Source organism: Polyodon spathula, chromosome 5 (genome assembly GCF_017654505.1).
Source record: "Polyodon spathula isolate WHYD16114869_AA chromosome 5, ASM1765450v1, whole genome shotgun sequence".
NCBI lineage: Eukaryota > Metazoa > Chordata > Actinopteri > Acipenseriformes > Polyodontidae > Polyodon > Polyodon spathula.
The window spans coordinates 79439780-79453066 of record NC_054538.1 but is presented as its reverse complement, the minus strand read 5'-3'; the positions used below and the strand labels follow the sequence as shown (position 1 = coordinate 79453066).

The following is a 13287-nucleotide window of genomic DNA, read 5'->3' as shown; positions in this document are numbered from 1 at the left end:
GCTTTTCAATTAATGCATCACACAGTAGCCTTGCGACAGATTCTTTCTCATTATAAACTGCAAGTTGAAGGTGCAGGAGAATTGATTAGGCTTTTTTTTATGTTAACAAATTTTAAAAAGCACGCCCCATTTTCACATGCCAAGTTTTATCAGACAGTATTCATTGGAGCCAGGATGCCAGGATTACTTTTTTGTCTGGGAAGTGTAATGAAGTCCCCTGGTTTGGAGGCTGGCCACCCAGCTGGAATAAATGCCAACCGCTTCATTGGTGCTTGGCAGCTGACAGCAGCTGAATTGGTGCTGAAAGACAGCTAGGTCCAGTAACAGAGCGAGAGAGCCCTGTGAGACTGTCCCACAACATCATTGCTATTGACAGGGCTCTGTCTGTCAGGACCTCCCTGCTGGCACACTGAGCCCTCTTGAAAGAAGTGGTTATATATGTACACTACTCTAGTATTGAAAGACACTTCTTATATGAGGCTGACAGGATTATAATAAAGTTGTACATGGGTGCCTCGTGAACAGAAACATGACCCGGGAGGCATATTGCAAGATGAATGGTTCCTCTGACAGAATGGCCTGTAGACATGAAGTCAAACAGACAAGAGGAATGGAGCAGTGATTGTTAAAGTAGGACATGTGCGCCATTATCTTGTACTCCTCTGCCTCACTTTCTCCAGGGGAATTCCTCTATAATCCTACACATAATAAATGCACACGTCTACAGCAGAGAAGTGAGTCAGGAACACATGCTAGGCTGGGTAGATGACTTGTGACTCAATGATGTATTAACCAACAAATAAAGAAATCAACCACAGGATAAAAAGGTTTGATTATGACACAGGTAAGCAAGGCCTGAACTGTTTCGAATACACCAGCATCGTGGCAGCATTTAGTCTTCAAGCACATTTAAGATGTCCTGATCCTCGAAGATGATGTACAGTCCACTCCACACGCAGATCTCTCCTCCAGTTCAATGTCACCAGCTCTAAGTGTGGTCGTGAGCAAAACAGAATAACTATTCAGGTGTGGAAAAAGAAGCAGCCTTATATAACTTAAAGACTACGTGTGAGAAAGACTGACAGTGTTTTCTCACCAGTCCCTAATCCCCTAGAAAATAACGTGATATTAAACACTAAACTTACAACCGGCTTAAATGCTACATACCCCAACCCCAGAAACAGTGCTTACTGGGACAACAGAAGTGTAAAACCCAGGTAAGGTGTTTCATTAACAAAACTAAATGGCAAAAAGGTGGAGGATCTGGGGTGAGGAAAACAAGTGTTATAGAAAGTGAATGTCACGGATCCCAGCCTCCACGGGTCCACTATAGCTTGGTAGGTTTAGTGTATCAATATTCCTCTGAGTATGCTGAAATTACAAAAACACATGTTAAAAATGTCCCTCCTTGCTTCCCAACTCCTCCTGTCTTCTCTATGAAGTTCGAGAACCAGCCTTGAGCACAACAATGCAGTCCCCTTTGTACTCGAAACCCCGCCCCTGAGATCAGTGGAACCCCAGTCTACTAGCCTCAGATGTTCTTAATACACTTGACCTCAGTTCACGGAGTTAGCATTCCCATACTGTTGCCCCACACAAAGATGGCATCCCGTAGAAACGTGACGTGCATCACGGTCACGTGATCTCTGTGCAAGAACCCTTGTACTGGCCCAGCACCCTCCGTTATTGGGAGGCTGGATCACAACACAACCATTTTCTCCTATCACAGGGTCATTCCTGTGAAAGTGGTGCAGCTCTAGAGAGGGGCTAGCACTGGGGCAGTAGAAACATAGTCAGTATAGACCAGACAGGGGTGCTAATGTTTTGGTGGAAGAGGCTGGACTGAATGTCTGAGTGTGAATAAAAGTAGGACCCAGTAGGTTTTGCAGGTTCATGCAAATGTTTAGTTTTTTATATTTATTATTTTCTTATTTTTCTATGTCTGTAAATTGTTTTAAGTTTAAGTCCTGGTGCCGTGGTTTCTGGCTTTTGGTTTGTTTTATTCACTCATCTCCATGTAAATGTGCTGTGCAGTGAGTACTGGAATCAACTCCCCGGTAATGTTGTTGAAGCTGACACCCTGGGATCCTTCAAGAAGCTGTTTGATGAGATTCTGGGATCAATAAGCTACCAACAACCAAACGAGCAAGATGGGCCGAATGGCCTCCTCTCGTTTGTAAACTTTCTTATGTTCTTATGTTCTTATGTTCTTATTCATTCAGAGCAGGTCTGCTGCGCTGTGCAGTGAGTGCTACTCATTCAGAGCAGTTCTGCTGTGCTGTGCAGTGAGTGCTAGTCAGCGGATCTTGTGTGATCAGAGAGCAGGCTCCAAGCTCCGCAGGAAGCGGCCTGATAAGTGGAGATGTCGGAGAGAGAGATTTACATGCTGGTGTCGGATTGAGACATCAGGGGGGCGGGCTCTCCCTGGAGACAGAGACTCTCTGTCAATGTCGAGACTGAACAAGATATCTTGTTGAGCACAGGGGTCTGATCCCAGCTCAGATAAAAGTGTGGGCCGGAACAGAGAACTTTAGATTGGGGATCAGAAGTGGTCTGCTTGGGTTTCCACCCGGATTGACACACTCTGTGTAAGTAAAGGCCGTGTAAAGCAGTTTGCTGTACTAATTGTGCATTGCTTGATCTGAGATGCATGTATGAGGTTAGACTCGAGGAGCTCAAACAGGAGCCATGTACATTATTATATTATTATTATTATTATTATTATTATTATTATTATTATTATTATGTATTTATTTATTAGCAGATGCTCTTATCCAGGGCAACTTACAGTTGTTACAAAATATCACATTGCAAAATATTGCACATATCACAATAAGAGCAGTTATAAAATACAGTAAAATCAGTAGAAAATAAGATCAAATTCAAACAAGAGCATAATAAAGAATACAGTAAGTACAAGATATAGAAAATTAAGAGCAGTAGTAGAATACAGTGAAATATGGAGCAGTTCAGTGCAAGTACAAGATGATGCAAGTAATGGTACAATTGGGTGCCACATAGTCCAGTATAGTCAAGAGTTGTGAGGTTTACAAATGTTGTCTAAACAGACATGTCTACATGAAATATTAGACTGATTACATTTGCAAGGAACTACAAGAAGATTAGTCCATTGATGGGTACTCTGAACTACAAGAAGACTGGTCCATTGATGGGTACTCTGAACTACAAGAAGACTGGTCCATTGATGGGTACTCTGAACTACAAAAAGACTGGTCCATTGATGGGTACTCTGAACTACAAGAAGACTGGTCCATTGATGGGTACTCTGAACTACAAGAAGATTAGTCCATTGATGGGTACTCTGAACTACAAGAAGACTGGTCCATTGATGGGTACTCTGAACTACAAGAAGACTGGTCCATTGATGGGTACTCTGAACTACAAGAAGACTGGTCCATTGATGGGTACTCTGAACTACAAGAAGACTGGTCCATTGATGGGTACTCTGAACTACAAGAAGATTAGTCCATTGATGGGTACTCTGAACTACAAGAAGACTGGTCCATTGATGGGTACTCTGAACTACAAGAAGACTGGTCCATTGATGGGTACTCTGAACTACAAGAAGACTGGTCCATTGATGGGTACTCTGAACTACAAGAAGACTGGTCCATTGATGGGTACTCTGAACTACAAGAAGACTGGTCCATTGATGGGTACTCTGAACTACAAGAAGACTGGTCCATTGATGGGTACTCTGAACTACAAGAAGACTGGTCCATTGATGGGTACTCTGAACTACAAGAAGACTGGTCCATTGATGGGTACTCTGAACTACAAGAAGGCTGGTCCATTGATGGGTACTCTGAACTACAAGAAGACTGGTCCATTGATGGGTACTCTGAACTACAAGAAGATTGTTTAATGGGTTATAAAGACTTTATTTTGTATAGTACAATAAAAACAATTTACCCAATAATTTCCGAAATAAAACATATTCATGTTTATTTATACATGAAATAATTGATCATAGTGAAGGAGTTACCTGAGTCCAGGTAGCCCGTGCCTCACTAATTCAGGTCATGTTTTACAGGTGGAACTGGACCGCTTTGCTTCTTCACTATTCAGGTCATGTTTTACAAGTGGAACTGGACCACTCTGCTCTTATCACTAATCTAGGTCATGTTTTACAGGTGGAACTCGACCACTCCGCTTCTCTTACTAATCCAGGTCATGTTGTACAGGTGAAACTGGACCGCTCCACTCCTATCATTAATCCAGGTCATGTTTTACAGGTGGAACTGGTACAACGCCTGTGGGCAAAAATAAAAAGGTGTTTTAACCATAATCCTAACCCTAACCTGCTTCCAGGCTCTACACAGGAAACCGGTACCAAAATGTTACACATACTTAACAGGAGCGGCCGTGGGCCTGAGCCTATAGGTACTTACAGTGTGATTCTGGAGCACTCGAGCGGAGTGTGTGTGTGTGTGTGCATGTGCATGTGTGTGCATGTGCGTGTGTGTGCGTGTGCGTACGTGTGCGTGTGTCTGTACTCTAGTCTACAATACTGCTATTTAGCAGAGGGTTGTGGGGAGCTTGCAGAAACTTGCTGAAATGGAATACTCACTGTATTCAGTGTGGGTCTCGGCACCGCTATCGGTTCCTGGTTTGAGAGGTGATTCATGGTGCCCGTGTCTCTGCAGTGCCAGGGCTGGGGGGCGCACTGCCTTGAATATTTATGGTGCCCGTGTCTCTGCAGTGCCAGGACTGGGGGGCGCACTGCCCTGAATATTCATGGTGCCCGTGCCTCTGCAGTATCAGGGCTGGGGGGAGCACTGCCCTGAATATTCATGGTGCCCGTGCCTCTGCAGTATCAGGGCTGGGGGGAGCACTGCCCTGAATATTCATGGTGCCCGTGCCTCTGCAGTGCCAGGGCTGGGGGGAGCACTGCCCTGAATATTCATGGTGCCCGTGCCTCTGCAGTGCCAGGGCTGGGGGGCGCACTGCCCTGAATATTCATGGTGCCCGTGCCTCTGCAGTGCCAGGGCTGGGGGGTGCACTGCCCTGAATATTCATGGTGCCCGTGCCTCTGCAGTGCCAGGGCTGGGGGGTGCACTGCCCTGAATATTCATGGTGCCCGTGCCTCTGCAGTGCCAGGGCTGGGGGACGCACTGCCTTGAATATTCATGGTGCCCGTGCCTCTGCAGTGCCAGGGCTGGGGGACGCACTGTCGTGAATATTCATGGTGCCTGTGCCTCTGCAGTGCCAGGGCTGGGGGGCGCACTGCCCTGAACATTCATGGTGCCCGTGTCTCTGCAGTGCCAGGGCTGGGGGGTGCACTTCCTTGAATATTCATGGTGCCCGTGTCTCTGCAGTGCCAGGGCTGGGGGGCGCACTGCCCTGAATGCCAGGGCAGCTCCCTTTCATTAGGAAAAAACAGACATGAAATACACATTGTTCTAAAACCATGTCATAAAGGTAGATGGATAGTGTACGAAGAAAGGGCACTGCACACATTGACACACAACAAGATGTCAAACTGCTTGTGTTGTCGTTTTGCTTGTTGTTTCCTTAGGGATTTTTTTGTTATCAATTTATAGCAGTTTTATAAAGTTTTCTTTCCTCCCCTCTTGTTAGCTTTGACACCCCTTTCTTCTGTTCAAGGTATTTGATCATGTATATTTTGTATTGAGCGGATATTTCAGACATCACGCTATTCATGACAAGTTTCTGCTACTTCAAATCATGTGATAGTGGATTGCTGCCTGTGGAATATAACATAAACAAATCATACTCCTCACTGCAGCCTAACAAAGCAGCTGAGGTGTGAGGAAATCCACTTCAAACCATTCCCAGCACGGATTAGCATTTCTATGCAAAACATTTTCATTTTTAATTTTTTTCAATAAAACTTGAACCGGTTTGATATCGTTTTTTTTTTTGTTGTTGTTTTTTATTACGGTTTTAATGTCTGGCATGGTGGTGAATGTGATTCTGGTCTGATTCTCACTATTAATTTGATACCAGCAGCCGAATAATGGACCAGCGCATTATTCAAATATGGACGGTATTGAAAACGGTGCAATTAAATTACCATTAGCAGCTAAGTGGGGAAGTAAACTGTCAATCGCTTGCGGATTATTTGTCTTCCTGAGTTCCTTGTGTGTGTGTGTGTGTGTGTGTGTGTGTGTGTGTTTCGTTCTCGTTATCTCCCGTGTAAACACGTGTTAATAAACTCTGTCGGTGCCACTGTGATCTGATTGGGTTCGCTGATTCTATTGTTTAAGATTTGAATAGTCAATTAGAGTGTCGTCCCCCTCTTTTGATACACGAGCAAATTAGCATTTTATATAGTATCGAATTGATAACACTAATTAGTATGTATTCTGCTACACTAGAAATACGTTTGCACTTTTTCACTGCTGCACTCTAGTAGTACATCTGGCCTGTACTTTTGAATCGAATAAATGATTCTCTATATGTTTGCATAAACTTAACAATTTAGCAAAGTATTTTACTATGCTGATCTGCGAACCTACATGAAAACCACGGCGGCAAAACGGTGTGTAACAAAGGTAGGAAACCTAATACCCTTTTTATTTTGAATAAAAAATGATTTTGTGAAAAATGTAGGCAGCCAGAACATTAAAACAACGTTTACAGTAAACCCAAATGAAACTAAATAAACCACGTTGGAGGTGACAGAGACCGTTATTATAGCCGGCCTTGTGTGCACAGTGCGTCTCATTCCAATATTGACTTAACTACTTGATAGTTTCAAGTTCTCTTATTTAATGGGTGCAGTTTGCAAAGTAAATCACCAGATGGTTATTTTAAACGTTTTCACTTGTTTGAAAGGAGTGTTTATTTCTCTGTGTCGTTAATTAAGATAAGTACTGGTTCATGTTTTTTGTGCTGAGATTATTTCGAGCAGTTTGATTCTTATCTTGGCAATGTGTAGCTTAGTCATGTTAAATTCCGTAAACTGTAAATCCATTTAAACAAAAACAAAACCAAATTTTATACTTTAAGACTCAAGTTTATTCAAACTGTTTCTCAAATCTCAAAGCGTTTTTTTTTTTCTTTTATTGTTTGTTTTAGGGCTGTCGAGCGATTTAGAAAAAAATGAATCGAGATTAATCTTGGTTTTAATCACATTTTAATTGATACGGTACAATTACTGCGTCCACCTAATTTAGGTTATTATTATTATTATTATTATTATTATTATTATTATTATTATTATTATTATCATCAAAAAAAAAAAACAGTCCAGCATAAAAACCATGTTTATCTATTTTTCGATTCTCTTTATAGTTTGATATTTATTTACAATCCAGTATTCTTGTTAAATTGTTTGCACCAGTTTATTACTCTCCTTACTGCATTTACAATGATCTGTTTCCATTACTTATAAACTGATGTTTTTCATTGCCGTTTTAAATACAGTAAAACCTCATTTATCCGGCTCCCTGGCGGTACATTATCACACGCACGCAGGTGCATGCGTCAGTCTAGCTCCTGCGGAGCAGACGTCAACACAGCAGTGCTACAGATGCGTGGGTTCATTTCTTGGTATGAACAGCAGAAGAATGCCGATTCTGTAAATAAAAGAGGGTTACTTAAAGCCCAGCAAACATATTTTGCTTCACTGAAACAAAAGACTATGATGGATTTTGTCAGAGTGAATTGTTTAAAATGCTGTTACCAAAAATAATCCACTTCAGTTGGTCGCATTTCCTTGAAATGTTAAAGTTCAAATTACACTGCAGGCTTGTTTATTTAGTTTTAAAATGAAAAATAAAATTGTGCTTTTTGTTTCTCTATTTCAGAGTAGGAGGGATCTTTATAGTGAATCCTGCTATTATGGAAAGTGTCCTCTCTCTCTATTTCAGAGTAGGAGGGATCTTTATAGTGAATCCTGCTATTATGAAGAGTGTCCTCTCTCTCTATTTCAGAGTAGGAGGGATCTTTATAGTGAATCCTGCTATTGTGGAAAGTGTCCTCTCTCTCTATTTCAGAGTAGGAGGGATCTTTATAGTGAATCCTGCTATTATGGAAAGTGTCCTCTCTCTCTATTTCAGAGTAGGAGGGATCTTTATAGTGAATCCTGCTATTGTGGAAAGTGTCCCTCCCAAAATGAGTTTTTATTAGAAAAACATCAAAGAGGTTGTGTGTGTCTCTTCTGTGATCGGAATTTACAAGAAGTTTTCAGGATATCCCCATTTCAACGCATCACTTTAACGGAGGGATTGAAAACCATTTAGTCAGACCTTCCTGCCCCGAGCAGAACGAGGGTCCACAGCAATCCCTGATTGAGGTGAGAACGGGACGATTCCACAGCAACCCCTGACTGCGAGGTGAGAACGGGACGATTCCACAGCAACCCCTGACTGCGAGGTGAGAACGGGACGATTCCACAGCAACCCCTGACTGCGAGGTGAGAACGGGACGATTCCACAGCAACCCCTGACTGCGAGGTGAGAACGGGACGATTCCACAGCAACCCCTGACTGCGAGGTGAGAACGGGACGATTCCACAGCAACCCCTGACTGCGAGGTGAGAACGGGACGATTCCACAGCAACCCCTGACTGCGAGGTGAGAACGGGACGATTCCACAGCAACCCCTGACTGCGAGGTGAGAACGGGACGATTCCACAGCAACCCCTGACTGCGAGGTGAGAACGGGACGATTCCACAGCAACCCCTGACTGCGAGGTGAGAACGGGACGATTCCACAGCAACCCCTGACTGCGAGGTGAGAACGGGACGATTCCACAGCAACCCCTGACTGCGAGGTGAGAACGGGACGATTCCACAGCAACCCCTGACTGCGAGGTGAGAACGGGACGATTCCACAGCAACCCCTGACTGCGAGGTGAGAACGGGACGATTCCACAGCAACCCCTGACTGCGAGGTGAGAACGGGACGATTCCACAGCAACCCCTGACTGCGAGGTGAGAACGGGACGATTCCACAGCAACCCCTGACTGCGAGGTGAGAACGGGACGATTCCACAGCAACCCCTGACTGCGAGGTGAGAACGGGACGATTCCACAGCAACCCCTGACTGCGAGGTGAGAACGGGACGATTCCACAGCAACCCCTGACTGCGAGGTGAGAATGGGACGATTCCACAGCAATCCCAGACTGCGAGCTGAGAAGGGGACGATTCCACAATAAAAGGCCATCAGGAGCTTCTTTTTGAATGACAGGAATAACTAATTCAAATAAACAGGGGGTTCGCTTGCACTCTTGCACACATCAGTGATCAAAGCTGTTCCTCGTCTTTCCAAGGTAATGCAGGATATTTACCTGAACCCATTGTAACTGCAATCAGAACTAAAATTTCCAAGGCAAGCATGTATTATTGTTTGTTTTTGGAATGCCCTTGAACGATACTAATGCCCCTTTTGCACTGGCACACCCAAGCCGAGCCGGTGCCGAGTCCAGCCAGCCTGGTACGGCTCAAGTACCTTGAGTTGCTTTTACACTAAAGAGCTGAGCCGACTGAATGACGTCAAACGTAATGAACTCGCCGAGAATAGAGAGGAGGCCTGTGGCATTAAAGAGAATGTGTGTTTTTTTTTTTTCCCTCATGCTTTGTCATTCAAATATTTGCATGCAGTATGATCTTTAATTAGTAATAATAATAAAATAACCATGAAGTTATGCTTGAATTTGTTGATTATTATAGCTCTATACAAAGACGGTCCTTCGTTTTCGTGTTATTTTATTTACGATTAACTTCTTTATAAAGTGACATTAAAGCCAGATGTCTTATCTAACATAAGATAAAGGAGTTTCATTATTTCTGTTCAATTATCAGAAGGGCCCAAGTTAAATCAAAACATTGACTCACACTCAAATAATTACCAACTGTTAATGTATGGAGATTCACATTTAGTGGAAAAAGTACTGTACAAATCTGTAATACTTTAGTTTTACAGTTGTTAATCTGTGAAAAGACAACTTCAACGACAGTATACACTGAAAAAATAAACTTAAACATATAAAATAAAAGCAAAAGCAATAAGGTTACAGATGCGGCAGACAAGATGCACCAGCGTCATGACGAGAGTCAATAATCCCGCCCATGGTCTGCTTCGGCCCCCGAGCCAGATTCAGGTATGTTATCGGCCAGAGTTTCACGGTATGGGTTAGTTTGGGTCGGGTATATTTCCAGCGTGAAAGCAGTCTACCTGTGAAGGTCCCAGGCCAGGGTAAAAGAGGTATAACTGTACCAACTGAGGCACACTCTCCCATGTTGGAATATGTGTTTAAAAATATATTGCAAGTTAGGGAAAACTTTGTTCACATTGAATTTTTTTTTTTTAAATTGTGTCACCCTTTAACAGTAACAGAAATATCTTAACATGGAAACCTCTCCTGTTGATCCCAGCTCTGGTATGAATGCAGCTGAAGTCCAGTTGTAATCTGATTTGCACCCTGCTGGTGCTGCATTACTTCATACTTTGTACATTGTTGCAGGAACTTCTCAGTGTGCAATTAATCCAGAAACAAAAGTGAAGCCTGGTGCTGCAAGGAAAAGAGAAGAGGGATAATGCACTCCACTGTTTAAAGAGGGATAATGCACTCCACTGTTTAAAGAGAAGAGGGATAATGCACTCCACTGTTAAAAGAGAAGAGGGTTAGGGATAATGCACTCCACTGTTTAAAGAGAAGAGGGATAATGCACTCCACTGTTAAAAGAGAAGAGGGTTAGGGATAATGCACTCCACTGTTTAAAGAGAAGAGGGATAATGCACTCCACTGTTAAAAGAGAAGAGGGTTAGGGATAATGCACTCCACTGTTAAAAGAGAAGAGGGTTAGGGCTAATGCACTCCACTGTTTAAAGAGGGTTAAGGTTAATGCACTCCACTGTTTAAAGAGGGTTAATGCACTCCACTGTTTAAAGAGGGTTAAGGTTAATGCACTCCACTGTTTAAAGAGAAGAGGGTTAAGGTTAACGCACTCCACTGTTAAAAGAGGGTTAGGGTTAATGCACTTCCACTTTTACTGCACTAACATCTAACCAGCTATAAAGCAATTGTCTGTCAATAACTAAGCACAGTGACAATATGTATGCAGTAAATGTGGGAGACTGCATGTGAAGCACCAGGACTGATTGATGCTGGTGTGTGCAGCTCCAGTGGTTTAAAGATTCTGTGGTGGAGGGGAAGTGGCAGTTTGACCCGAATCTCTCCATTTCAAGTATGTCATAAGTTATGTGTCACCAATGAACTGCTGTAGCAGAATTCAGGCTGATGTCTCATTTTGCAATTAATCTACCATTAAAACAGCAACCTTGTAGCCCACACTTTATTTGGAAATAGTGTGAGCCGCTGTTAACACACACCAGCGTTGGAGGTCCATTTTGAAAGGTAAACATGATAATCCTGTGTGGGACTTAATGGAAGGTATGGTGTAGGTAGGTTGACTGAATGCATTGCAGTGTGTAGACCTGCAGTTTCTCAAGCCTCAGTCCTTGAGGCAGTGAAGCGATCAGCTCAAGTGCAGAAGCTGGTAGTGAAGCTCGTTGCCAGCAGCTGCTGTGTGAGGGCTTTGAAATTGCAGTCTGCTGCTTTCTGAATGCCGAACAACATTTCTTTAAAGGGCTGCTGTTTCAGTGGAACCTGCCCACAAAGCATTTTATTAACTGCTTGAAAAACCCCAGTAAAACTGTCACTGTACGTGTTGACAAGACTCACTGCTGCTAACTAGCTCTCCGTAAATATGAACGCCTTCTCACAACTGCAGTAACCTTATAGCCCTATATATGCCTTTATACACCCCAGTGTGCCTCAGCTCCATGTCATCCATGTATAGGCTTTTATACATGTATTTCAACATATATTTCGATTGCAGTTCATGCTGACTGTGGTGTAATAGTGGATGCTTTTTTGTCTTATTTTTAGAAGTACTGTTGACATTCCATTTCTGTGTTGATGGCCTAAAAACTCGGGTCACCAGATATTGGAAGTAATATCCTCACACAGCACTAAGGAAGATTGAAAATATATATATATATATATAAACTTTTTTTCAGAGAAAAAAGGCACTTTACAGAACGTTTAAAGGGGACAAGAACAAAGTACGCAGAAAGAATACTTGGAACTGCAAATGCAAGTCACAAAGGAAGTTAGAAAGGAGAGAGATAGAAATTAACATTGTCAAGCAGGGTTAAAACCAATTCCAATAAGTTTTTCCAATATTGCAACAACAAGAGAACATTCAAGGAGGTAGTTAAATGTCTCAGAGATACAAATGGAAAAATCATAGATGAAGAAAAAAAATAGCAAATATATTAAATGATTACAAGGGAGGATGCGGACAACATGCCCCACATATTGACCTGTTCCTATCCAGTTTTAAATAACTTTAGCATAACAGAGACAGAAGTGTTAAAGGGACTAGGAGCTCTTAAAATAAACAAATCCCCTGATGAGATTCTCCTGATAGTACTCAAAAAAATGAAAGAAATTATTTACAAACCACTAACAAAGATCATGCAACAGTCTCTTGACACAGGGGTGGTACCAACAGTCTAGAGAATTGCAAATGTAATACCGATCCACAAAAAGGGGGACAAAACCGAACCAGGTAACTACAGACCAATAAGCCTGACTTCTATTATATGTAAACTTATGGAAACTATAGTAAGATCCAAAATGGAAAATTACCTGTAGGGTAACAGTATCCTGGGAGAAAGTCAGCATGGTTTTAGGAAAGGGTCATGGACAACTGCAAAGCGTACGACATGGTTTATTTAAATTTCCAGAAAGCTTTTGACAAAGTCCTGCATAGAAGATTAATTCTCAAAATGAACGCAGTAGAGAGTCAAGGCAATACAGGCGCATGGATTAGGGAGTGGTTAATATGTAGAAAACAGAAAGTTCTGATAGAGGAGAAACTTCAAAATGGTGCGAGGTAACCAGTGTATTACCACAGGGATCAGTAGCAGGTCCTCTGCTATTCCTAATCTACATTAATGACTTGGATTCTGATATAGTAAGCAAACTTGTTAAATTTGCAGATGACACAAATATAAGAGTGGTGGCAAACACCATTGCAGCAGATCATTCAAAATGATCTAGACAGCATTCAGGACTGGGCAGACACATAGCAAATGACATTTAATAAAGAAAAGTGTAAGGTACTACACACAGGAAATTAAAATGTGCATTAGAAATACCATATGGGATATACTGAAATTGAAGAAGGAATCTATGAAAAAGACCTAGGAGTTTATGTTGACTCAGAAATGTCTTCATCTAGACAATGTGGGGAAGCTATATAAAAAAGGCCAACAAGATGCT

At 42.4% G+C, this 13287-nt stretch overlaps 1 long non-coding RNA gene across 1 annotated transcript in view; it reads right to left on the bottom strand.

Annotated features, from left to right (window-relative positions):
- Positions 1–3977: 3977 nt before the first annotated feature.
- The window catches only part of LOC121316364, a 79222-nt gene continuing 69912 nt past the window's right edge, over positions 3978–13287 (bottom strand). The window contains exon 3 of the long non-coding RNA XR_005950382.1: positions 3978–4274. This is a non-coding gene — a long non-coding RNA (uncharacterized LOC121316364). The remainder of the gene's footprint in view (positions 4275–13287) is intronic.